Here is a 24,107-nt window from a genome sequence, read left to right on the forward strand (position 1 = left end):
AAACAAAAGCATCTAGGGAAGCAATATTGGACAGTATCACATTAGAAGACTTATTATTATAGATTATTGCAGGATATGCTAAAATTATAAGTTTATGGAGGTAGATTGCCAGGCTACTCCCCACCCTTTTCCTCTGTAAGAATATCCAGAGATATCCTGAAGAATAAACTGGATAATAATAAGCAGAAACTGAATATTGGAAGAGAGGTGAGACTCAATCCTCTGGAAGAATATCGAGCTATGCCAGTATTAGTTCATTGACTTTGATAAACGATTTGCCCGCTATCAATGCAATTCATATTCTAATGGTTCTGTATAATGGTAATAAATTAATGCTCTGCAATTGTGCTTTAGGTAGTAATATTTTTATTAAAATTAAAATGTCTTATTGTATAAACTCGAAGACAAGGAGGGTTAATACATAGCAACCTAGGTCCCAAAGTATTTTACATCCCCTTTTCGAAAGTTTTAGCCCCAGATTCTTAATCATTAATCAAATGGGATACACAGATTAGCACGCTTCTCCTCCACCCCAATTATAAATTAGCTAGTATTTATTTAATTTCTATCATCAATCAGTTGATACTTAAGCCTTTTGGTGAGATTTGAGGAGCGACAGCATCACATCTATTTATGATAAATTATGTTCTTCATTTCAGTATATGATTGTTTACGGTTCCATTTCTACAATGTTAGTAATTTTGTATTGGTTTGACATCTTGCTTACGCTAATGTATGCTTGGACATACTTTCCATGACCACACCATTTTTACTTTTAAAAGGCCATGAGTCTCTCATGTTAATTATTTTTTTGGTTCCCCACCCTCCTCCCTGCACAATTACTCTTTTTTATACTTAGAATGATATAATAAAAAACGCCGAACTAAGCGTATCCATGTTAAAAGAGGCAATATCTTCTCTTTTTTTTCTTTTTTTTTCATTGTACTCGGTTTTGTTCCATGTGAAAAATACGGGTAATAAATATTTTACTTACTTACTTAATATTGAAAAATTAAATCAGCTAAAATTGACTAACCATAGCCTAAGGTATTATGAAAATACTCACAGGAATATTTTCATGCTAAGCGAGAAATTCCTGTTTATAATTTATTTTTCATTGTAATAACTAAGGATCTATTCCCATACTAGAAATTTCTTCCTATCCCTGGGATCGGTTTGCTCACCTCGGTTGAGTGCGCAAGTATTACATCCTATCGGATTCAGTTGCCTTAGAAACGACAGCTCAATTGTTATTCGTTTTTGTTTCCCTACATCAACATGTTAAGTAAGAATAACAGCATACTTCAGAAAAAGTGTAATGAGGAAATATAAGAAAAGAGAGTTTCTTTTGCGCTCACAAACACGAGAGGGAAAATATAAAAGAGTCTTAGATCATTTTTCATTTCAGCACCTGATATTATTTCGAAAATGATGAGTAGGCTTCAAAACGAAAGACTGAATGGATTCTTCAAGCTAACAATTACTCAAAGTTTGTTTAGGAAATTAACGAAAGAAAGAACTAGCTGAAAAAGCGAAAAAGAAATTTTTTATAAAATAATTGCGCATACACTAAAAGGTGTTTTCAAGTGAACTTACTTTCTTTTTCTCTTTCTTTTTTTCTTCTTCTGTCTCTCTTTGTTTCGCTCTCAGACCGTTCCTGGTAATAATGAATTTCAATGAAAAAATTATTTTCTATTGATGTGATGTGCTCTCTAAATGATGTGCTCTCTAAAATTATTCTAATGTCATTTGTGTTATTTACTGAAAACAAAATGCACTTTAATGCTTTCCCTTTTATAACGTCAAACTGAATAAGAAAAACAAGATTTTTTTCAATTCATAGCAAGAAGCAGCATTAAAAACTTAAAACAAACAGAAACTATTATGCATATGATTAAGTTTACCCCTCTTCAACACCTCACTCTAACTGCTAAAGTGTGTTAGTACTTTAAAAAAAACATTCTTATTGTCCCTATTAAACGACCCTTGTGGTCCAGAAGTCGTTCATAAGAAATTGAGAGAAAATTCAAACTTTAGCATAGAAAGCAAGGAGTTGACGAGAGGGCAACCTCCTTTATTCACACAATAATTCCTGTTCGTTCTTAGTTTTAATGTTTTTTTTTGTTTAATTTCTGTTTTTTTTTTAAGAAATGCAAGGAAATTTGGCCTTACCTCCATGTAAAAATCTCCCTCCCCACGGAAAATTCCCTTGACAATCTAATCCCGTTTAAAATTGTCCCGAACAATTACCTTAGCATCTCCGCATTTAAAATTGAGTCGGCAAAGAGAAAGCAAAACATACAAAAAGAATTCCCTACAGGAATTCTGGCAAATTCCCCCAGCGTAAAGTTTCCCCTGAAAAGCTTACCACCTGAAAATTTTCCTTTCCATAGAAAATCCTCCCCTTGTAAATTCCCCCAACGAACAATTTGCCCCCCCCTACCCGTAAAATGTATGAATTCTCCCCCTAAACAAATATTAAGCGTAAACAATTGGCAAATTTTAAAATTTAAAGACCACTCCCTAGGGGCGATTATTGAGCCTTTCAATTATGTTGAACAGACCGGCTAAATCAAAATTTTGATCAGACGATTTTGGGGAAAAGGGCTGGGAGGTGGCCTTGTTGCCTTACAATATTTTTGATCACCTAAAAAGGGCACTAGAACTTTGAACTTCCTTTCAAATGAGCCTTGTTTTCCTATTCTAGGGCTACTGGCTCAATACGATCACCCCTGGAAAAACAAACAAAAAAAGCAGAAAAATAAACACGCATCCATGATCTTTCTTCTTGAAACTTCTACACCAGGGTTTTCTGATTCACTCGTTAAATATGAATATATATTAAACTCTAAATTTACATTCTTCGCTACGTTTCATTAATTTTGGTTATTATGACATAATTCCATTTTCGCTGAAAGTTTGGCAGAAAACTTCTTGCGGACGATTCTGGATAAAAATTACATAAGAAAAACTAGTTTTTTTTTAACTGAAAGTAAGGAGCGACATTAAAACTTAAAACGAACAGAAATTACTCTGTATATGAAATGGGTTGTCCCCTCCGCAATCCCTTGCTCTTTACGCTAAAGTTTTTAATTGTTTTAAAAAGCAGAATCGTGGCAAAGAGTCAAACTTTAGCGTAAAGAGCAAGGGATTGCGGAGAAGACAACCCATTTCATATACGGAGTAATTTCTGTTCGTTTTAAGTTTTAATGTCGCTCCTTACTTTCAGTTAAAAAAAAATCTAGTTTTCGCTTATGTAATTCCTGGACGTTCTTGAATTAATGCACGTTTGATTTCGGCTCTCCACACATAAATTATTAAAATGAAATTTGCATATTAATTCCTTTTTTGGCCAAATGGCTTTCTCTTAGTTTTGATCAGACGATTTTGAGAAATAAGGGGTAGAGAAGGAGGCCTAGTTGCCCTCCAATTTTTCTGTTACATAAAAAGGCAACTATAAATTTTAATTTTTAACGAATGTTTTTATTAGTAAAAATATACGTAACTTAAAAATTAGCTTACGTAACAAACTTTTATATTCTTAAATTTTTATTATGTATATGAGGGGGTTTGTACCCTCGTTAATACCTCGCTCTTTGCACTAAATCGTAAGTTTTGTCCCAATTCTTTAAGAATGACCCCTGGATCCGAAAGGCCGTAGAATAAATAGTTGAAATTACTAAAAATACTATAGCATAAAGAGCGGGGTATTTATCTCCTCCTAAATACCTCACTCTTTATGCTAAAGTATTTTTAGAACCCCTCATATGCGTAATAATCTCTGTTCGTTTTAAGTTTCAATGCTACTCCTTACTTTCAATTAAATAAAAAAAAACTAATTTTTTTAGCTGAAAGTAAGGAGCGACATTAAAACTTAAAACGAACAGAAATTACTCCGTATATGAAATGGGTTGTCTTCTCCGCAATCCCTTGCTCTTTACGCTAAAGTTTGACTCTTTGCCACGATTCTGCTTTTTAAAACAATTAAAAACTTTAGCGTAAAGAGCAAGGGATTGCGGAGGGGACAACCCATTTCATATACGGAGTAATTTCTGTTCGTTTTAAGTTTTAATGTCGCTCCTTACTTTCAGCTAAAAAAATTATTTTTTTTAATTTAATTTCTGAACGTTTTTGAATTAATGCATTTTTGGTTTTGGCTCTCCGCACATAAATTATTAAAATGAAATTTGTATATTAATTCTTTTTTTTTGGCTAAATAGCTTTCTCTTAGTTTTAATCAGACGATTTTGAGAAATAAGCGGTAGAGAAGGAGGCCTAGTTGCCCTCCAATTTTTCGGTTGCTTAAAAAGGCAACTAGAACTTTTAATTTTTAACAAACGTTTCTATTAGTAAAAAATATACGTAACTTATAAATTAGCAACTTACGTAACGAACTTTCATAATCTTATATTTTTATTATGTATACAAGGGGGTTTGTATCCTCGTTAATACCTCGCTCTTTACACTAAATCTTAAGCTTTGTCCCAATTCTTTAAGAATGACCCCTGAATCAGAAAGGCCGTAGAATAAATAGTTGAAATTACTAAAAATACTTTAGCATAAAGAGCGAGATATTTATCTCCTCCTAAATACCTCGCTATTTATGCTAAAGTATTTTTAGAACCCCTTTTATGCGTAATAATCTCTGTTCGTTTTAAGTTTCAATGCTACTCCTTCCTTTCATTTGAAAAAACGTTTTCATGTTTATTTCTCATTGTTTTCTTATAATAATTCTAGAAAATCATGCGCCCTTTTCCTTGAATTTTTCTTCCCCCATGACAGATTCCTCCAAGGAAAGATCCTCAAACAGAGCCCCCTCCCCTCAGCCCCACCCCCCAAACAAAATAAAATCCCCCTGAAAACGTCTGTACACTTCCCAATAACCATTACTATATGTAAACACTGGTCAAAGTTTGTGACTTGCAGCCCCTCCACCAGGGATTGTGGAGGAGTAAATCATCCCCAAATACATAGTTATTATGGTTTTCGACTATGTTGAACAAAATGGCTATCTCAAAATTTTGATCCGTTGACTTTGGGAAAAAAATGAGCGTGGGAGGGGGCCTAGATGCCCTCCAATTTTTTTGGTCACTTAAAAAGGGCACTAGAACTTTTCATTTCCGTTAGAATGAGCCCTCTTGCGACATTCTAGGACCACTTGGTCGATACGATGACCCCTGGGAAAAAAAAACAAATAAACACGCACCCGTGATTTGTCTACTGGCAAAAAATACAAAATTTCACATTTTTGTAGATAGAAGCTTGAAACTTCTACAGTAGAGTTATCTGATACGCTGAATCTGATGGTGTGATTTTCGTTAAGATTCTATGACTTTTAGGGGGTGTTTCCCCCTATTTTCATAAATAAGGCAAATTTTCTCAGGCTCGTAACTTTTGATGCGTAAGACTAAACTTGATGAAACTTATATATTTAAAATCAGCAATAAAATGCGATTGATGTAGCTATTGACATCAAAATTCAATTCTTTAGAATTGAAAACAAAAAAAAAAACAAAAAAAATTCATTTTTTAGAGTTTTGGTTACTATTGAGCCGGGTCGCTCCTTACTACAGTTCGTTACCACAAACTGTTTGATTAAAAAAACTTTTCCAGGTTTATTTTTTCATTGTTTTTTTTTTCATAGTAATTTTAGAAAATCCTGCGCCCTTTTCATTGAATTTCTGTTCCCCCATGATATATTTCTCCAAGGAAAGATCCTCACCACATAGGTCCCTTCCCTCAACCCCACCCCCAAAACCCCCAAAAAAAACCTGAAAACGCTGTACACTTCCCAGTAACCATTATTATATGTAAACACTGGCCGAAGTTTGTAACTTGCAGCCCCTCCTCCAGGGACTGTGGGGGAGTAAGTCATTCCCAAAGACATAGTTATTATGGTTTTTGACTATGTGGAACAAAATGGCTATCTCAAAATTTTGATCCGTTGACTTTGGAGAAAAAATGAGCGTGAGAGGGGACCTAGGTGCCCTCCAATTTTTGGTCACTTAAAAAGGGCACTAGAACTTTTCATTTCCGTTAGAATGAGCCCTCTTGCGACATTCTAGGACCACTTGGTTGATACGATGACCCCTGGGGAAAAAAACAAAAAAAAACAACAAATAAACACGCACCCGTGATTTGTCTTCTGGAAAAAATACGAAATTCCACATTTTTGTAGATAGGAGCTTGAAACTTCTAAAATAGGGTTCTCTGATACGCTGAATCTGATGCTGTGATTTTCATTAAGATTCTATGACTTTTAGGGGGTTTTTTCGCCTATTTTTTTCAAATAAGGCAAATTTTCTCAGGCTCGTAACTTTTGATGGGTAAGACTAAACTTGATTAAACTTATATATTTAAAATCAGCATTAAAATGTGATTCTTTTGATGTAGCTATTGATATCAAACCCCTTTTTTAGAGTTTTGGTTTCTATTGAGCCGGGTCGCTCCTTACTACAGTTCGTTACCACGAACTGTTTGAAAAAAAAAAACTTTCTAACCTCAACTTCATTTTAAAAAGACTTTAATACCTTATTATTTTTAAATTCTGCCGAGATTCCTCTTCCCCGAAAAAATTATCCCGCAAGTCCCCCGCCCCTAGTAGAAAGTCGTTCCCAGCTGAAAATCCTCCCTGGAGACTTTCTCACATGGAAAATCTCCCTCCTCTACGGAGAGATCCTCTAGACAATTTTAACCCGGTGGAAATTTCTCCCGGACATTTCCCTTAACTTTTCCACATGTAAAATTGATGTGACAAAGAGAAAGCAAGACAGATGTCGCTCCTTACTTTCAGTGGAAAAAACTTTAATGGAAAAACTTTAATGGAAAAATTTCAGTTGAAAGAACTTTAGTGGAAAATCGTATTTAATTTTTGATTGTCTTTTCAATAATGCTGGGAAATCTGGCTACCCCTCCTTAGAAAATTCCTTTCCCCATAAGAAATTCCTCCACGGAAAGTCCTTCCACTTAAAATAGTCTCCCCCGTGGAAAGTTCCTACCCCCACCAGGAAAATTCCCCCCTGACAATTTTATCTTCGCTAAAAAATTTCCAGGAAATTTCTTGCGGACTATTCTGGCTGAAAAATTATACTAACCTCAGTTTCATTTTAAAAAGATTAATATCTTATTATTTTTCAAATCATGCCAAAATTCTTCTTCCCTGGGAAAATTTTCCTGCAAATCCCCTACCCCTTGCAGAAAGTAGTTCCCGCTGAAAATTCCCCCTTGAGAATTTCTCACATGGAAAATCACCCTCCCCTACGGAATAATCCTCTAGACAATTGTAACCCTGTAAACATTTCCCCTGCACATTTCCCCTTAACGTTTCCACATGTAAAATTGATGTGACAAAGAAAGAGCAAGACAAATAAAAAGAATTACGCATAGGAAATCTGTCAAACTTACTTAGTGTAAGAGCTTTCCTGGAAAGTTCATCCCCACGAAACTTCCTTCCCCACGAAAAATTCTTTCCGTGACCCCTCCACCCAAATCAGAAAATGACCCCCTCCTTCCCGAAAATATGTACATACTTCGCAATAGCAAATACTCTACTTCAACAATGGGCAAATTTTATGACTTATAGACCTTTCCCAAGGGACTGTCGAAGGTCATGCTATCCGCAAAGGCATATTTATTGGTCTTTTCAGCTAAGCTTACCAAAATGGCTATCTCAAAATTTTGATTGGGTGACTTTGAGGGAAAAGGGACAGGGGCTAGTTTCCCTCTAATCCTTTTGGTCACTTAAAATGGCACTAAAACTATTATTTTCCGTAAAAATGAGCCATCTCCGGATAATATAGGACTGTTGATTCAATACGATCATCCCTGGGAAAAATACAAATTTCATATTTTTGCAAATGGGGCATGAAACCTCTACAATAGGGTCCTCTAAACGCTGAATATGATGGTGTGATTTTCATTAAGATTCTTTGATTTTTGGGAGGTGCTTCCCCCCTTTTTCAAAAATCAGACAAAATTTCTCAGGCTCGTATCTTTTGATAGGTAACACTAAACTTAATGAATCTTAAATATTTGGAATCATCCAATTCCTTTGATGCATCTATTGATATGAGAATTCTATTTTTTTTTATGTTTTGGTTTATATTGAGCTCCATCGCTCCTTATAACAGTTTTTTTGACACAATTATAGCATTCTACGTCAGTTTCCATATAACCAACAAAAATACTAAGAAAACTGAAAAAAAAGCAGCTTTTCTTCCACATATCTATCTTCTCCCTCTCTCAGGAACTATTTTTAATCACTGTTTCCTCGTGCGTGTACGAGTACGAGTTTGAAATTCGTTGACATATGTTTTTGCGTTGAGTTTGTGTTCGACGAGATTTCCCTTTTCTTTCGCTATTAAACAAAAAAAAACAAGTTTTTTAAATGAAAGTAAGGAGCAACATTAAAACTTAAAACGAACAGAAATTACTCCGTATATGAAAGGGGCTCTTCGTCCTCAACGCCTCGCTCTTTACGCTAAAGTTTGACTCTTTCTCTTAACTCGACTTCTTAAAAATTTAAAAAAAAACTTTAGCGTAAAGAGCGAGGCGTTGAGGACGAAAATCCCCTTTCATATACGGAGTAATTTCTGTTCGTTTTAAGTTTTAATGTCGCTCCTTACTTTCACTTAAAAAAAACTTGTTTTTTTTTGTTTAATTTCTGGACGTTTTTAAATTAATGCATTTTCTTATCTTGGCTCTCCGCGCATAAATAATTAAAACGAAATTTGCATATTAATTTTATTGGGCTAAATGGGTTTTTCGTAGTTATAATTGGAAGATCTTGAGAAAAAAGGAGCGAGAGAGGAGGCCTAGTTGCCCTCCAATTTTTTGATTACATAAAAAGGCAACTATAACTTTTAATTTTTTACTAACGTTTTCATAAGTAAAAAATATACGTAACTTACGAATTAACTTCCGTAGCGAACTTCTATATTCGTATGTTTTATTGCGTATATGAGGGGGCTCACCCCTCATCGATACCTCACTCTTTACACTAAAGCTTAAATTTTGTCCCAATTCCTTAAGAATGACCCCTGAATCACAAAGGCCGTAGAATAAATAGTTGAAATTACTAAAAATAATTTAGCGTAAAGAGCGAGGTATTACGAGGAGGTAAACCCCTCATATGCGTAATAATTTCTGTTCGTTTTAAGTATTAATGCTGCTCCTCACTTTCAGTAGAAAAAACTTTTCATATTTATTTTTGTATTTTTTTTAAATAATGCTAGAAAATCCTGCGCCCCCTCCATTGAAAGTGTCTTCCCCCATGAGAAGTTCCTCCATGGAAAGATCCTCCCACGTAAGCCCCCCCCTCAACTCTCCCCCCAAACCAAAAAAATCCCCCTGAAAACGTCTGTATACTTCCCAGTAACCATTACTATATGTAAACACAGGTCAAAGTTTGTAACTTGCAGCCCCTCCCACGGGGACTGCGGGGGAGTAAGTCGTCCCCAAAGACATAGTTATTAGGTTTTTCGACTATGGTGAATAAACTGGCTATCTCAGAATTTTTATCCGGTGAGTTTGGGGAAAAATGAGCGTGGGAGGGGGCCTAGGTGCCCTCCAATTTTTTGGTCACGTAAAAAGGGCAATAGAACTTTTAATTTCCGTTAGAATTAGCCCTTTCGCGACATTCTAGGACCACTGAGTCGATACGATCACCCCTGGGGAAAAAAAACAAATAAACACGCATCCGTGATTTGTCTTCTGGCAAAAGTCTCCTGATTTGTCTCCTTACTGTAGAAGTTTCAAGCCCTTATCGACAAAAATGTGGAATTTCGCATTTTTTGCCAGAAGACAAATCACGGATGCGTGTTCATTTGTTTTTTTTTTCCCCAGGGGTGATCTGATACGCTGAATCTGATGGTGTGATTTTCGTTAAGATCGTATGACTTTTAGGGGGTATTTCCCCCTATTTTCTAAAATGAGGCAAATTTTCTCAGGCTCGTTAACTTTTTAAGACTAATCTTGATGAAATTTATATATTTAAAATCAGCATTAAAGTTCGATTCTTTTGATGTAACTATTGGCATCAAAATTCCAGTTTTTAGAGTTTTGGTTACTATTGAGCCGGGTCGCTCCTTACTACAGTTCGTAGTAACGAACTGTTTGATTATCTTTAAGGGCTGTTGAAGGAAAAGCTCTTAAAAAGGAAACTCAAACTGATGAATGTAATCAAACGTACCGAAATGTAACAGAATTTTTTTGTACCACAAAATCTTATGGTATAATCCAAAATTTCCGATACATTTCGGTACATTTGATACGGACACTGATCTCACAATGTACAGAATTGTACCAGGATCGCTGAATTTCATCAGAAACGATACGATCGTACAGCGTTTGGAACGCTGGTTTGAGCATTTATGGAATGAAAATTCATTTGAAAGTTAGTGTTAAGAAGACGCGTTGAAATTTTGAGTCAATGGGGATAAAGAGGTCATGCTATATATTGGGTAAATTGACTAAGGTGATTGCTGCATATCTCAGGTAGTATACATATTAATAATGATGGTTGATACAAAGAAAGCATACAAAGTAAAATAGTTGAGGTAGAGTAATATTTAATATTAAAGGAGGTTCCGTAGAATACGAAAATAAGTGTCAGACCTAATATACGAGAAGCCACAGCATTGTCATTGAGGAAGCATGTTCGAAAAACTTGAGTGCATCCAAAAACTAACGATGGCTTGGGTGCTTGTTTGAATGCTTGAATATCTTGTGGCGCAATAGCTTGTGGCGTAATACTACAGTTCTGAGCTATATCAAATAATAATAATAATAATAATTTATTTATCACCCACTTGACAAAACAGAGGTTAAGTGGAGTAAATACAAAAAGAAAAACAGCAAAAGAAAAACAAGAAACAAAGTTAATCACATACAGAAAAAAGATGGATAAGGCAATGAAAACACCACAGCCTATAAGGCACTTCAATAGCTAGCTTGGCACATAAGTTTTTGAAAACACCAGTAATATCTATCGCACTATACTTTTTTATCAGTTTTGTATGTTAAGACGTAGTTAAGATGGCTAATATTTTACTGATGAAGGATGTAAGGTTACAAAAACTTAATCAATTTGGCAGACCAAACATAACAAGTGACATTCTTCGTACAGAATGAATTTAAAGGAAAAGCAAAATAAAGAAACACCTACTGAAAATTATCTATTGGAAAGCGTCTGATAGTAAGTAAATTTTTGTCTAAAAGGACATATCAGTCATCATAAAAATATACTGATGTGTAGTTTGAGCAATAGTATCAAAAGGTGAACGTTGTTAGAGGTGCAGACTACTTTCCCTGTCAGTGAATCGTAAAAACGTGAACCTTATTAAGAGCTTCATTTCTATTATGCTTCTATCAGTGCTTTCAAAATCCTGCATGGAAACAAAACCATAATGCTAAATTATAGACAAAAGTTACGGCCCGATTCTAAACCGTTTACAACTGATATTCTAAACAATAAAACCCGGAAAAGTTGTTAAAACTTTTCATTTTGCTAAGGTTCGATAGCTTTAATGGCAAAGATCATACCTTTAAGTGTTCCCATGTCAGCTTAAAGGAAATTTATCTATCCTGTGGAATGCATCAAAAAGCACTTTATATTCTCGCCCATTATTTCTTAGCCTTCTAATTAAATTTGAGAGCTAACTCTTTCTATTTTATTTTGAAATTATCATGGCTACAACGATAGTTGGAACCTAGTAAACAGGGAACCAAGGCTTATAGTAACAGAAAGTTTAAAAACTATTTCTGAAAAAACATGTTTATTTAGAGGTGATCGAGGAATAGAAACTGTTATTTGAGTTTATCTTAATAATAAACATTATTGCAAAAAACAATTTTCAAGAATCTTGAAACAGAGCTTGAGCCCCTTTGGAAAGGTCCAGGGATTTTTTTATGATTAATAGGGGTGAACCCCTCTATCAGGGATCCAGGCTTAGGCCTTTAAGGCCTGCTGCCTCTACACCCCAAAATATATGCTCTGTTTATGGTTGTGGGGAAGACAATGATGGATTCGGCCTCCCCACCCTTACCATAAATCTTGGCAGCTGTCGGACTTCTCCTTCCCTTACTATGTCCTCCAGATTAATCACCTTAACTCCATTTTCTATTAGATACTTTCTTGTTTCCACAGTCGCAATCTCACATTTTTGGCATAATAGGAATTTATCCCTCCCTTATTCGGGAAAGAGTTTTCCCGAAATTTCCGACTCCTGTTATGACTTCTGTAACCATTCTCATCTCAGACCTTTTTCAGTCGTAAGAAATGTTCAGTCAGTGTGGCGTTGAACTTTATGAGTAATTCCTTTGTTTCCGGACATCCTACCTTTTTATGCCAATTTTGTTCCACTCTCTAATTGCTCCAACTCCTCACTGCCACCTTGCAGGAGCTTTGAGAAATTGGGATGAAAGGCTCAGGACCAAAATATCCGGGTGATGTCTTAGTCTTAGCTGCTTCATTTGCCATCACATTACCCTCTATTCCAGAGCGCCCTCCAACCCACATTAGGATAATTTAGTTTCCTTCGGATACCAAGTTGTTCAGGGCTTTGTTGCATTCCAAATCACTATTTTGCCGGCTCTTTGCGTTCTGAAGAGCCTTTAGGCATCATTGGTTTTCAGTTAAGATTCGTGGACGTAAGATACATATTCCATTTCCAACAGTCTTCCAGCTGCCCGTACTATTACGAACATTTCAGTCTAAAACACCTTAGCAAATTTTCCTGGGTTAAAATTGATTACCTCCTTGTCCACATTAGGAGTATACTGATATTTTTAAAACTCATGTCCTCGATCTTTCATCAAACCAAGAACCATCGGTATAACAGATTATTGTGTTACCAGTGGCGGAGGAGCTCTATCTCCTTCTTCACTCCCTTTCTCTCCTTTATGACAATTTAGAATTGCATTTCGGTTTTTATTATCGGGATAAGCCCTGAAGCTATAAGCTATTCATGCCAACATGGTCTTTGCTTTTCCCATTTCGTATCTGTTGTCATTGCGGCCATTGACTGTTTATCTGTAGTCTGACAGCGCTTCTTACTGCATCTTCTTCTTGAAAATTTTCTTCGGTTAGAAGTCGCACGATAAGGTACATGGATGCCTTAGCGATCTCATGATATACCAATGTAATCATTAGGCAGCTAACATTTGCACCCTTATTAAGGGGGCTATTTGGCTCTTAATTCGAGATGAATTGACCCAAACCACCATTCCAAATGACGGAATCGGTCTAATTACCGTTTTATAAAATACATCACCTTATTTGGAGTCAAGCTCCAGTTCTTTCCCACTATTCTTTGACACAAAATTAGAAAACTTAAAGACAATTTTCAAGACAATGAGCTTTCCAGGTCAGCTGGTGATCGATTATGACCCTAGGTATTTCATCTGTTTTCTCATGGATAATGGGTGATAATATATTTTTAGATGGTATGGAGTTTGCCATTTCCTCTTTTCTGTGAATACTACTACTTCACTCTTTTCAGGTGGTATATGATTCAGTGACCATACTTGGATTTTGTCCAGCGTGTGGTGTCCCGATTCAAACAGTGCCCTTCGACATTTTTCTCTTAGTAAGGATAGTAGTTCATCCGTAAATCCCTGGTTATATCGGGATTGTTGTTTTAAAAAGTTGAGCAGGCTGTTCATGACCGGGTTCTACATATATACGGAGACTACCCCCTCCCCCTGCGGACATCCTTTCTGAACAGTCTTCGGTTTTTAATTGATGAAATTTATCTTTTCTGAACAGACAGATCAACTTCATAGAGAAGATATTAATAATTTACTGAAAACAAAATATGTTTTCAATTTTTTCAATTTTATTCAATTTTTTATTGAAAAAATGTTTTCAATAAAAAATTGTTAAGACCTATTAAGAAATAAATATCAGGATCTGCAAATTAAACTGACAATCCACGGTCATTTGTATTTTCAAGCCAAGTGCAAATTATCAGTTAAGTGCAAAGAAGACATGAGGGTTGTCAACCTTGCTCACGTTAATTTTCACTGGTTTTGAGTTTACTTCGGTTATTTATTGTAATTTCTTTTCACACAGTGACTTTTGATTTAGTTTTAAAGCAACGTTACTTTCAAAGATTAATGGCAAATCGAATAACTGTGGAAGAAGGGGTTGAAATGTTCATAATTCCTAGAGAAGGGGTTACCTGACAATTCTACTATGCTGAGCAAAATAGCCGTCTCAAAATTTTGATTGGAGGTATTTTGAAAATGAATGGGCTAGGGAGGAGTACTGCTTGCCCTCCAATCCCTTTTGGCTCTTAAGAAGAGCAGTAGAAACTTTAATTTCTAATCGAATTAGCTTAGTTAAAAGTTTCAAGAATATTGCTAACTATCATAGAGGGGCGTTGCCTATCATATTGCTTAAATGGCCTTTTGAAAACATGCGTGCGTGTAGTGTTTTCGTTTACTTCGTTTAATATTACCATCCATAAGTGTTCCCTACAATATCATCTTGATACCCTTAGCATCATTAGCTACACCAACTGTTGTGGCAGCAATAGTAGTACACACCTGGTGCCTTCTGGCTAGTTCAAAAAGGGCTTCCACTCTCAAATCTCAAAATTCGGGGAAAAGTTCTACAAATTCTGGGAGTTTTTGTGGACAAGTCTTCAAGATTTGTGGGATTTTCTGGGCACGTTCAAAATGAAATTTCGTTGCCAAAAATTTGTGGGCCAAAATTGGTTACATCTTCATTTTCAGGCTCAAGAAGGGCTTAGATCCGCGTAGGATTTCAAGTTTTTAATAAAATAAGTTTTAGAGCCAATCACAGGATTGCAACCCATAGCTAAAAACGATTATTGCTGATATTACGGACAAAACCTTGAAACTGTTTTCAAATAAAAAAAAGAAAAATATAGGCTGAATTACACTCTGAAACATATTATCTTTACTGCTTCATTCTCTTAGCCCGAAAACGAGACTTTTATTTCGTTTATTTTCAGAAAGGCGGCTAAAATAAAGCATAGAAAGGCAAATAATCGTATACACAGCAATTACAGATGCAATGATTTCTCCAAATTAATGAATATTCTTCGGCAAGCAAACATGAACTTACACTAGGAATTTAATAAAAACAAATTCACCTGAAAGCAAGGAGCAACAGTAAAAATCGAAACGAATAGAAACAATTACATAATAACCGGATTGCCCCCTTTAAACACCCGACTATTCACGCTGGAGTTTTTTAATACTTTAGCTTCTCATTGTTCTATTTAAACTACAATTATGTTTCGGGAGTCGTTCTTACAGAATCGGGACTAAATCCAAACTTAAGCGTAAAGAAAGAGGGGGCAATCCCCTTCATATATGTAATATTTTTTGTTCATTTTAATGTTGTTCCTTAGGCGTAATTTCAGACGGAAAAAAACTTTATTTTATTTCAAAAGGTTTTTTAAAAATGCCAGGAAATCCAGCTCCACCTACAAGGAAAAAATATTTCTCTCCCCGGAAAAGTCGTCTAAACAATTTAGTACGGTTTAAAATTTATCTCGGATAATTACCCTTAACATCTCCACGCGTGAGATTGGGTTTACAAAGAAAAACTTAAAATAAATAAAAATAATTTTGTTTAGGAATTCTGGCCAATCCCTTCAGTGTAAAATTTCCCTTCAAAATTTTATCCCCCGGAAATATGCTTCCCAATGGAAAGTTCTCCCTGCGAAGAATCCTCCAGCAGAAAATTAAATCCTTTATCCGAAAAAAAAGAATACATACTTCCAAATAGCAGATATTATACGTAAACAATGGACAAATTATATATTTTCAAAACCTTTACCCAGGAGCTGTGGGAAGTCAAATTAACTCCAAAGGCAAAGCTATTGGGTTTCTCAACTATGCTGAACAAAATGGCTACGGTAAATCTCTAAATTTTGATCAAACGAATTAGGGGGGAAAGGGCGCAGAAGAGGGCATAGTTGCCATCCTCATGGCAAAATAAATCTTTTGGGAAAGTCCGCATTTTTGCAGAGAGGAGCTTTAACCCTATACAGTTGCGTTCTCTGATACGCTGAATCTGATGGTGCTGTTTTCGTTAAGGTTCTTTGAGATTTTTATGGAGTGTTTTCCCCTTTTTTAAAAGTTAAGCAAATTTTCTCAGGCTCGCAGTCTTTGAAGAGTAACACTGGACTCGAATATCTTATATATTTGGTACCAGCATAATAAGCCAATCCTTTTGATATGTCTATTAGTTTGGCCTTTACACACACACACACACACACACACACACACACACACACACACACACACACACACACACACACACACACACACACACACACACACACACACACACACACACACACACACACACACACACACACACACACACACACACACACACACACACACACACACACACACACACACACACACACACACACACACACACACACACACACACACACACACACACACACACACACACACACACACACACACACACACACACACACACACACACACACACACACACACACACACACACAACCTAACCTGAAGAGTTGGTATATTTTATAATGAAGTGTTTTCTTGTATATAGTTTCGGACGTGTTTTCACAACAAAATACAACGTTGAACTTTTCGGCTTTCATAAGCACAACCCCCTATTGCCTTATTCCCCTATTTCTATTCATTTTAAATGTTATTCTCGCTTTTCTTTTTCATTGAATAGCTATGGATCATGGGTCATGGTGGATTGTTCAAAATTTACTAATGAAGACTTCATTATCCGAAATTTGCTTGTTTTAGTAGAAATCATGGTGCCGCCATTTATGAATAGATCATGAGGTAGGATTTTGATCGCCTTACTTTAAAAATTAGTAAGATCGCGTGACAAACCTTTACGTATAGAAGCAGTGCTTATAATCAATGTTTACCATGCGAGCCTCGTGGCAATAACTCACTGACCGAGAAACTTGAATTTTTGTTACCAGAGCTGGGAACTTTTTCTGTGGAAATCTTTCAAGCCCAAGAGACAGGAATAGGCTGAAAAGGGAACTCTAAAACCTTATACCTTATGGTAATTGGGTCTACGGATACGCTCACGAAAGTTTCATCCACATAGCGGTAATAATTTCTGAACTAGAGAATAGTCGTCGGTTTCTTATCGACAAAAAAGAAAAGGAACACACTACGTATTTGTCGACACCTCAGTTTTAGGGCAAAGGACACCTCTTGGGGTGACGGACGTAATGCTTTACCTAGTTTTATCGCTTGGCTGAGAAATGTGATAAGTGTTTCAAGAGAAAGAATAGCTGGTACGATTTCACATTCATTATACTTATCGGAAATAGACTCATCGGTTTCTCCCAGTCAAGAAAATAAACATTTCCTCAGGAACGGAGAAGAATTTCTCTGTCATTTCCGCTATTTTCTTCGAGTTCTTGTTTAATAATCTGCGGCAGGATGATGAAATGTAGACTCTTTGCTTTAAGTATGTTTAAACAAAAAAGAAATGACCCCCTAGATCATTTGTTCTGTGTAAAAGGATATTATAATCTACAAATTCTTGGTTCTCCAGACAGTTGACCACAAAGACATTGTTTTCTGTGTTTTCTTGTGTTGTAGATTTTTTTTTTTAAGTAAGCGCTAAAAGTGTCCATGCAAGAAGTATCATTTTTTCTACATCAGACGGGACACCTCTCTATAGTTCTTACAAGCCATTGTAGAAGTGTTGCTGCATCTTTTCTGTCTTCTCAGGAAGTGTCAAGTTCTTATATGTCATTACAGAGAGTGCCACTCAATTATGTTTAACAGGGCTCAAACTTCCAAATAAAATAGATTCTTTTGTTCTAACTGTCTAGGCTATTTAGCTTTTTTTTGTAAAGTACTATATTTGAAACAATAGACTTTTCTAGGGTCTGAGGAGACGTCTTCCCTACAATTTTTCGGGGCGAATTCTGTTCGTTTCAAGTTTGATATGACCTAAGCTTGTTTGTCCTAAGCTTATATATATATATATATATATATATATATATATATATATATATATATATATATATATATATATATATATATATATATATATATATATATATATATATATATATATATATATATATATATATATATATATATATATATATATATATATATATATATATATATATAACTTTAACTAGATCTTTCAATTTCCAATCAAATGAGCAGTCTCTGAAGTTTATACGAGCATCCCTTCTATAAGAACCGTATATGCCCCAAGGGCATTACTCAAAAGGCCTGCCTCCGGGCCCTGGAGGGTCTTGTCGACCTGGAGTTTTTAAATTGATATTTGAACTATGTTTAAAAAATGAATATATTAAAAATTTTATTGGATATATTTGGGGGAAAAAGTTGTGGAGAGGCTAGTTGGCCTCTGATCACTTTTGACTATGTAAATTTGGAACTGTAAATAAGGAGCGACCCGGCTCAATATTAACCGAAACTCGAAAAAACAGAATTTTTATACCAACAGATATGTCAAAAAAATCAAATTTTTATTCTAATTTCAAATATATAAGTTTAATCAAGTTTAATCTTACCCATCAAAGGGTATGACCCTGAGAATATTTGCCTAATTTTCAGAAAAAGGGGGAAAGAACCCATAGAAGTCATAGACCTTTAATGAAAATCACACCATCAGATTCAGTTTTCTAGTTCATTTTTAAAGATTCAAAAGAGATCGAAGTGCAATTAGCCCCCCACGCCCTTTTTTCCCCAAACCCATCCAATAAAAACATTGAGATAGCCATTTTGCTAAAAATAATTCAAACATCAAACAATCAGAACTCCAAGGTTGATACGAACCCCAGAGCCCATGCGCAAGCGATTTAAGTTATAACCCTGGGGAATATACGATTTTTATTTAAGGGGAGGTCGTAAAAACTTCAGAGGTGGCTCATATGATGGGAAATTGAAATTTCTAGTTACCTTTTTATGAGTCAAAAAGGATTGGAGGGCATCTGCCCCCTTTCCACACACACACAAACACCCTCTTTTCCCCAAATTCTTCCCATCAAAATTTTGAGATTTTATCAAGATTTGATTTGGTTAAAAATAGACCAAAGATCATATAACAAAGACTCCAGGGATAATACAGCCCACCAAAACCTGGGAGCAAGTGTTATAAATTATGCCCGGGGGCATGTAAGGCTCTTATGCATAGATTTTAGTATTACTTCGGGGGGGGGGGGGCTCAATCGATTTAAAATTAGATTTTCTAGTCCCGTTTTTAAGAGTTAAAAGTAATCAGAGGGCAACTAGCCCCCCTAAAGTCTTTTATTCCTCAAATACATGTGGTAAAAATTTTGAGATAGCCATTTTGTTTAAAATAATTTGTAGGTCACACAAAAGAACTCAGAGGCCAACATAACCACCCACAGCCTTGGGGAAGTGTTGCAAGTTGTGCTTCGGTGGCTAATAAGGTTGTATTTAAAGGATGGCCATACAAACATCAGAAGTGGCTCATTTGATCGGAAACTGAAATTTTTTATATTTTTATGGGTCATCAAAAGTGATCGCTGGGAATATACCCCCCTACCCTCTTTTTCCCGAATGCATCCGATCAAAATATTGAGATAGCCATTTTACTTGAAATACTCGAACGATCAGATGACAAAACTCTGGGTTCAAATACACCCCCACCGGAACCTGTGGGTAGGGTTGTAAATTATGCCCGGATGCATATAAGGTTTTTACAGAAGAAGTAAACTTCAGAGGGGACTCAAATGACTATATATTGAAAGTTCTAGCTCCCGATCTAAGAGTCAAAAGTAATTTGGTGGCAACTAGCCTCCCCCAAGCCATGTTTACCCCAAATGCGTCCGATCAAATTTCGAGACTTTCATTTTCTCCAAAATAGATCAAAAAACATATAATAAAAAATCCAGGGTATACAGAGCCCATCAGAACCCGAAGTGAGTGTTGTAAATTATGCCCCAGGTGCATATAATGTTATTGTATGGAGGGAATAATCGTACAACTTTGTCGGGGACTTATTCTATTGAAAACCAAAAGTTTTAGTTTCCTTTCTAAGAGTCAAAAGGGGCCGTAAGGCAACTAGTCCTCCTGCCTTCTTTACTCAAAATCTATTCGATCGATTTTTTGAGACAGCTATTTCATTAAAATAAGTAACAATAAAGTCCTCATGCGAGGGTTTTGAAAATAGATCAAAAATCAAATAAAAAAAAACCCAATGCCCACTCAAAAAACTTATGGACGATATTTCATTTCAAAAGTTAAACGAGCTGACCCCCTGATCTTCTCTGAATGGAACTATTTCCCCACCCCAAAAAAACTTATTAACGATATTCTATTAAAAAAATTATGGCAGATCACCCTTGGTCCTCCATGGCCCGGCCTTTCCCCTCCCAAAAAATTATTAAGAATATTTTATTCCAAAACCTATGAGAGCTGACCGCTGGTCCTCCGTGTCCCGGCACCCCTCCCTCTCCCCCCTAAAAAAATACCAATGATAAATCACGGGAACTGACCCCTGGCCTCCCTCAGTGGCCTGATCCCCCCCAAAAAACAACAACTTATTAACGATCATTGGCTCTTCCTCCATACCATGGCTCTTCCTCCATACCCCCCTCCCAACCAAAACAACTTATGAACGATGTTCTATTCCAAAAATCACGGGATTTAAGTTTAATTTTCTTTGTTCTTTCCAAAATCATTCAATACATCTATAGGCTTCACTACAAACAAGAGTTACTGCCCATTTTTCTAACGGTAAGAAAATAAGGCCTATTGTGTTTTTGGCGCTTTACTAAAGCAAATATTTTCGTTTTTACTTGCTACAACATTGAAAATAAAATGAAAATTGCAGTGAAACTAGACCGGGATTTACCAATACACCCTGCGGCTTTCACTGTTCCCAAATTTTCGGGATTTTCGCTAAAATCATGCAAAAACGGAGCAGCAAAAACGCTTGGGTATAGAGGAGTCAAAGCTTTAAATCCGGCTCTGGGAAAAACTAAATCTAGAGCTGGTGAACTTTCAGCAATTAATATCATTATACATTAAAATGTTCAGTTCAATTTTATTAGTTCTTGCCAAAACTGTTAATTTATTTTGGAATACTAAATTATTTTGAAATAAGGAATTTTGAAAAACTTTTAAACTTTGGCAATCAAAGTTGCCAACCACCATCAACGTGCGGACATTCTGAGAATCTCAACTGAGTAGAACATTCTTTTCTCAACCGTCGCAACTAAAATACCTAAGACTCCAAAGTCTAGTGCCGTCCCCATCCAAATTAAAGTGGCGGAGTTAATCCCCAATATCCATGCTTATCATTATGCAAGCATTTCCTATGCAAACTCTCTCACGGGTAAAAACGGTAACGAAGATGTTCCAGGAATAGCCCAGTTTGCCGTAGATAAGGCCCGGGGAAATAAACAAACACAGTTCCAAACATTTGAAGTTACTGATCAGATGAATAGTTCCGAATCCCAAAAGTTTGGCGCACTTTTAACTCTAAATCACCTTATCTCGACCTCTGGACAACCAAAACAAGTCAAAGCTATTCTTACAAGAAAAGTAATTACCACGCTTTTAGGCCAAGAAGTTTTGAAGACAAGCAAACACCGAATTTGAAAAACATAGGAATAAAGTGGCCTTTCCTCCTGTTTCTCTAGAAGTAGTAAAACAAGTCCTGACATGACAAAGAATCAAGGCCTTCTCAAGTCATCATTCCGCAGTTCTTAAGGAAGAGACACCCAAAAAGACAAACAAACTATGGAGGGACGGTGCTCCCGCAGTTACAAGTGATGACAACTCGGAATTTCTGCCTTCAGAAGAAAACCTGGAAAAAATATTTACCAGCCATGGATATTTTCAAGATTTTCCAATGGAATATTTTGTCTCTAAACAGTTTAAAACTAAATGAACTCATCTAATAAATAAATAGCCATAATATTCATCTTGTTTGCCTCCAGGATACAAATTTACACAGTATCAGGTAAGTAGTTGAATTTGTGGACGACTTAGTTCTTTGATCAGCAGGTAGAGATATAAACGTTATGGGCAATAATATTAACATAGCATTAGAGGAGTTAACAGCCTTTTCTGCTGCATCATCCCTACCTATCTCCAAGTCTAAGACAAATGCAATCATATTCCAGAATAAAAAGTCCGTCATACCACCAAAATTATTCGTTAACAATGTGGAAGTAGAATATGCTGTAGCACATAAGTTTCTAGGAGTATACCTTGATCCAAGACTGACATGGCGAAATCAAATCAACTGTGTAAAAAATTCATGTATGCGAAGGTTACTCCTCCTTAAGCGCCTGGCGGGGTCAAAGCGGGCTAATTCCCAAGAAATACTCTTTGATTTTTACAAGAGATTTATTCGTTCAAAGGCTGAGTATGCCATTGAATCCTATGGAGAATGTAGTAAGACTAATCTTTCCAAATTAGTAACAATCCAAAGTATGGCAAGCAAAATTGCCCAAGGGATTCATGCTTTAGTGCCCCTCTAACAAAGCGGAATACTTAACCGGTTTGTCCTCTATTTTAGAAAGACAAAATCAAATATTACAGCAAGATACAAGCTATAGGTTTCGAGCACGATATTTTTAAGCTCACTTTTGCCAAAGACGATATTTCGCAGAGATTGAGATCTATAATGTCATGAAAAACACCTAACGAGCTTGTCCCATCTTGGAAACTTGACTCACCCTTTATCAGTCATTTTCTTGTCCCCTCAGGATAATAAATGTCACCTCCAAGTGTTTCACTAGAGTTAATACCCTTGCAAAAGACAAATTACCTGCCAATCCGAATTCAGGCTCTTTTTCATGAAAAAATGCAAACTTTGTATCCAGATTCTCTCCAAATTTACACTGATGGGGATCAGTTAAAGGCAGCAAATGCGGCTCTGCATTTGTTATCCCAAGTTATTCACTGAATATAAATACCAGACTTCCTGATAATAGTTCTATCCTTACGACAGAGCTATCAGCAAAAATAGAGGCAGACCTTCACAGACATACTTAGAAGAAGAGTTCCTTCAAAAATAAAAACACTCACAAAATCCTTGTTTCCATCGAAGGCAGTTAACAATCTCTATTAAAGAATCCAAAGCAACTCTTTGATCCTGAGAAAAGAGAAGTTTACTTGGCATAAACGACCCAATCCATATAGCAGACTTTAAAGTTCTATCCCAGAATCCTTGAACCATCTTACATTCGAATGTCAATGCATCAAGCAGGATGTAAGTAGTATCTCCTCTATTAATTGAAACGGCCAACTCCCCCGGGATACAAACGGCCACTGCCCCCAGGGCGTCCATGCAATCTACAAGGTATCCCTTCGATCCCTTCAAGACGCAGGTGAGATCATAGGGAATGTTTTCAGGTGTATGCTACGTCATAGAGAATGTTTTCTAATGTCCATTGGATCAAATGTTTATTACGTCATAGGAGTTGAGGGTGACGCAATCTCATGTGACATGCTAGACTTCAGGGGCCCGTGGCAAAGTGCCGATATGTGACTGAGCACGGCGCACACGTGGGTGTTACGTAATGGCGGCGCAGACGCAGGTGTTACGTAATGGTGGTGTATACTTAGGTGTTAGGTAATGGTGGCAAACACGTAATGGCAGCGCAAATGTGGGAGGATTTCTTTTTCTTTCGAAGCGTTGTTTTTTCTTTTTGAAATTTTATTTTTCTTCAATATGTTTTTTCAAGGTGTTTTCAGACATCCCAAGATATTTTTATGGCATTTCTCTTCAAAACGTCTAAAGATGTTTCAAGACATTTTCTAACGTTTTCTAAGACATTTTTTTCAATACATTTTTAAAAGACGTTTCAAGATTTCTTTAGTTATTACGTAATAGGGGAATGTCTACCTAGGCTAAGGATGGAGCATTCACACGTGACTTGTTTCTTCAAGTCTCCGTTGGGGGGGATCCGCTTGTAACTAAAGGGGACACACACGTGGGTGTTAAGTAAGGACGATAAACACATAGGATGTTAAATAATACTTTAAGAGATTTCATTTTCTTTTTTTTCAAGGTGTTTTTTCTTCGGGATTTTATTTTCTTTCAAGGCGTTTTTTTTTCTTTCGAGGCGTTTTCTCGGGAAACC

At 36.2% G+C, this 24,107-nt stretch overlaps 1 protein-coding gene across 2 annotated transcripts in view; it reads right to left on the reverse strand.

Annotated features, from left to right (window-relative positions):
• The window catches only part of LOC136031478 (potassium voltage-gated channel protein Shaw-like), a 144,317-nt gene extending 143,136 nt beyond the window's left edge, over positions 1-1,181 (reverse strand). The window contains exon 1 of one of the 2 annotated variants that reach the window (XM_065711111.1): positions 1,067-1,147. The gene's annotated coding sequence lies outside the window, so the exon portion shown is untranslated. Of the gene's footprint in view, positions 1-1,066 lie in introns of both variants that reach the window. The other variant, XM_065711110.1, reaches the window with a different exon arrangement.
• Positions 1,182-24,107: the final 22,926 nt, after the last annotated feature.

The sequence above is a fragment of the Artemia franciscana genome, chromosome 9 (assembly GCF_032884065.1).
Source record: "Artemia franciscana chromosome 9, ASM3288406v1, whole genome shotgun sequence".
Taxonomy (NCBI): Eukaryota; Metazoa; Arthropoda; class Branchiopoda; order Anostraca; family Artemiidae; genus Artemia; species Artemia franciscana.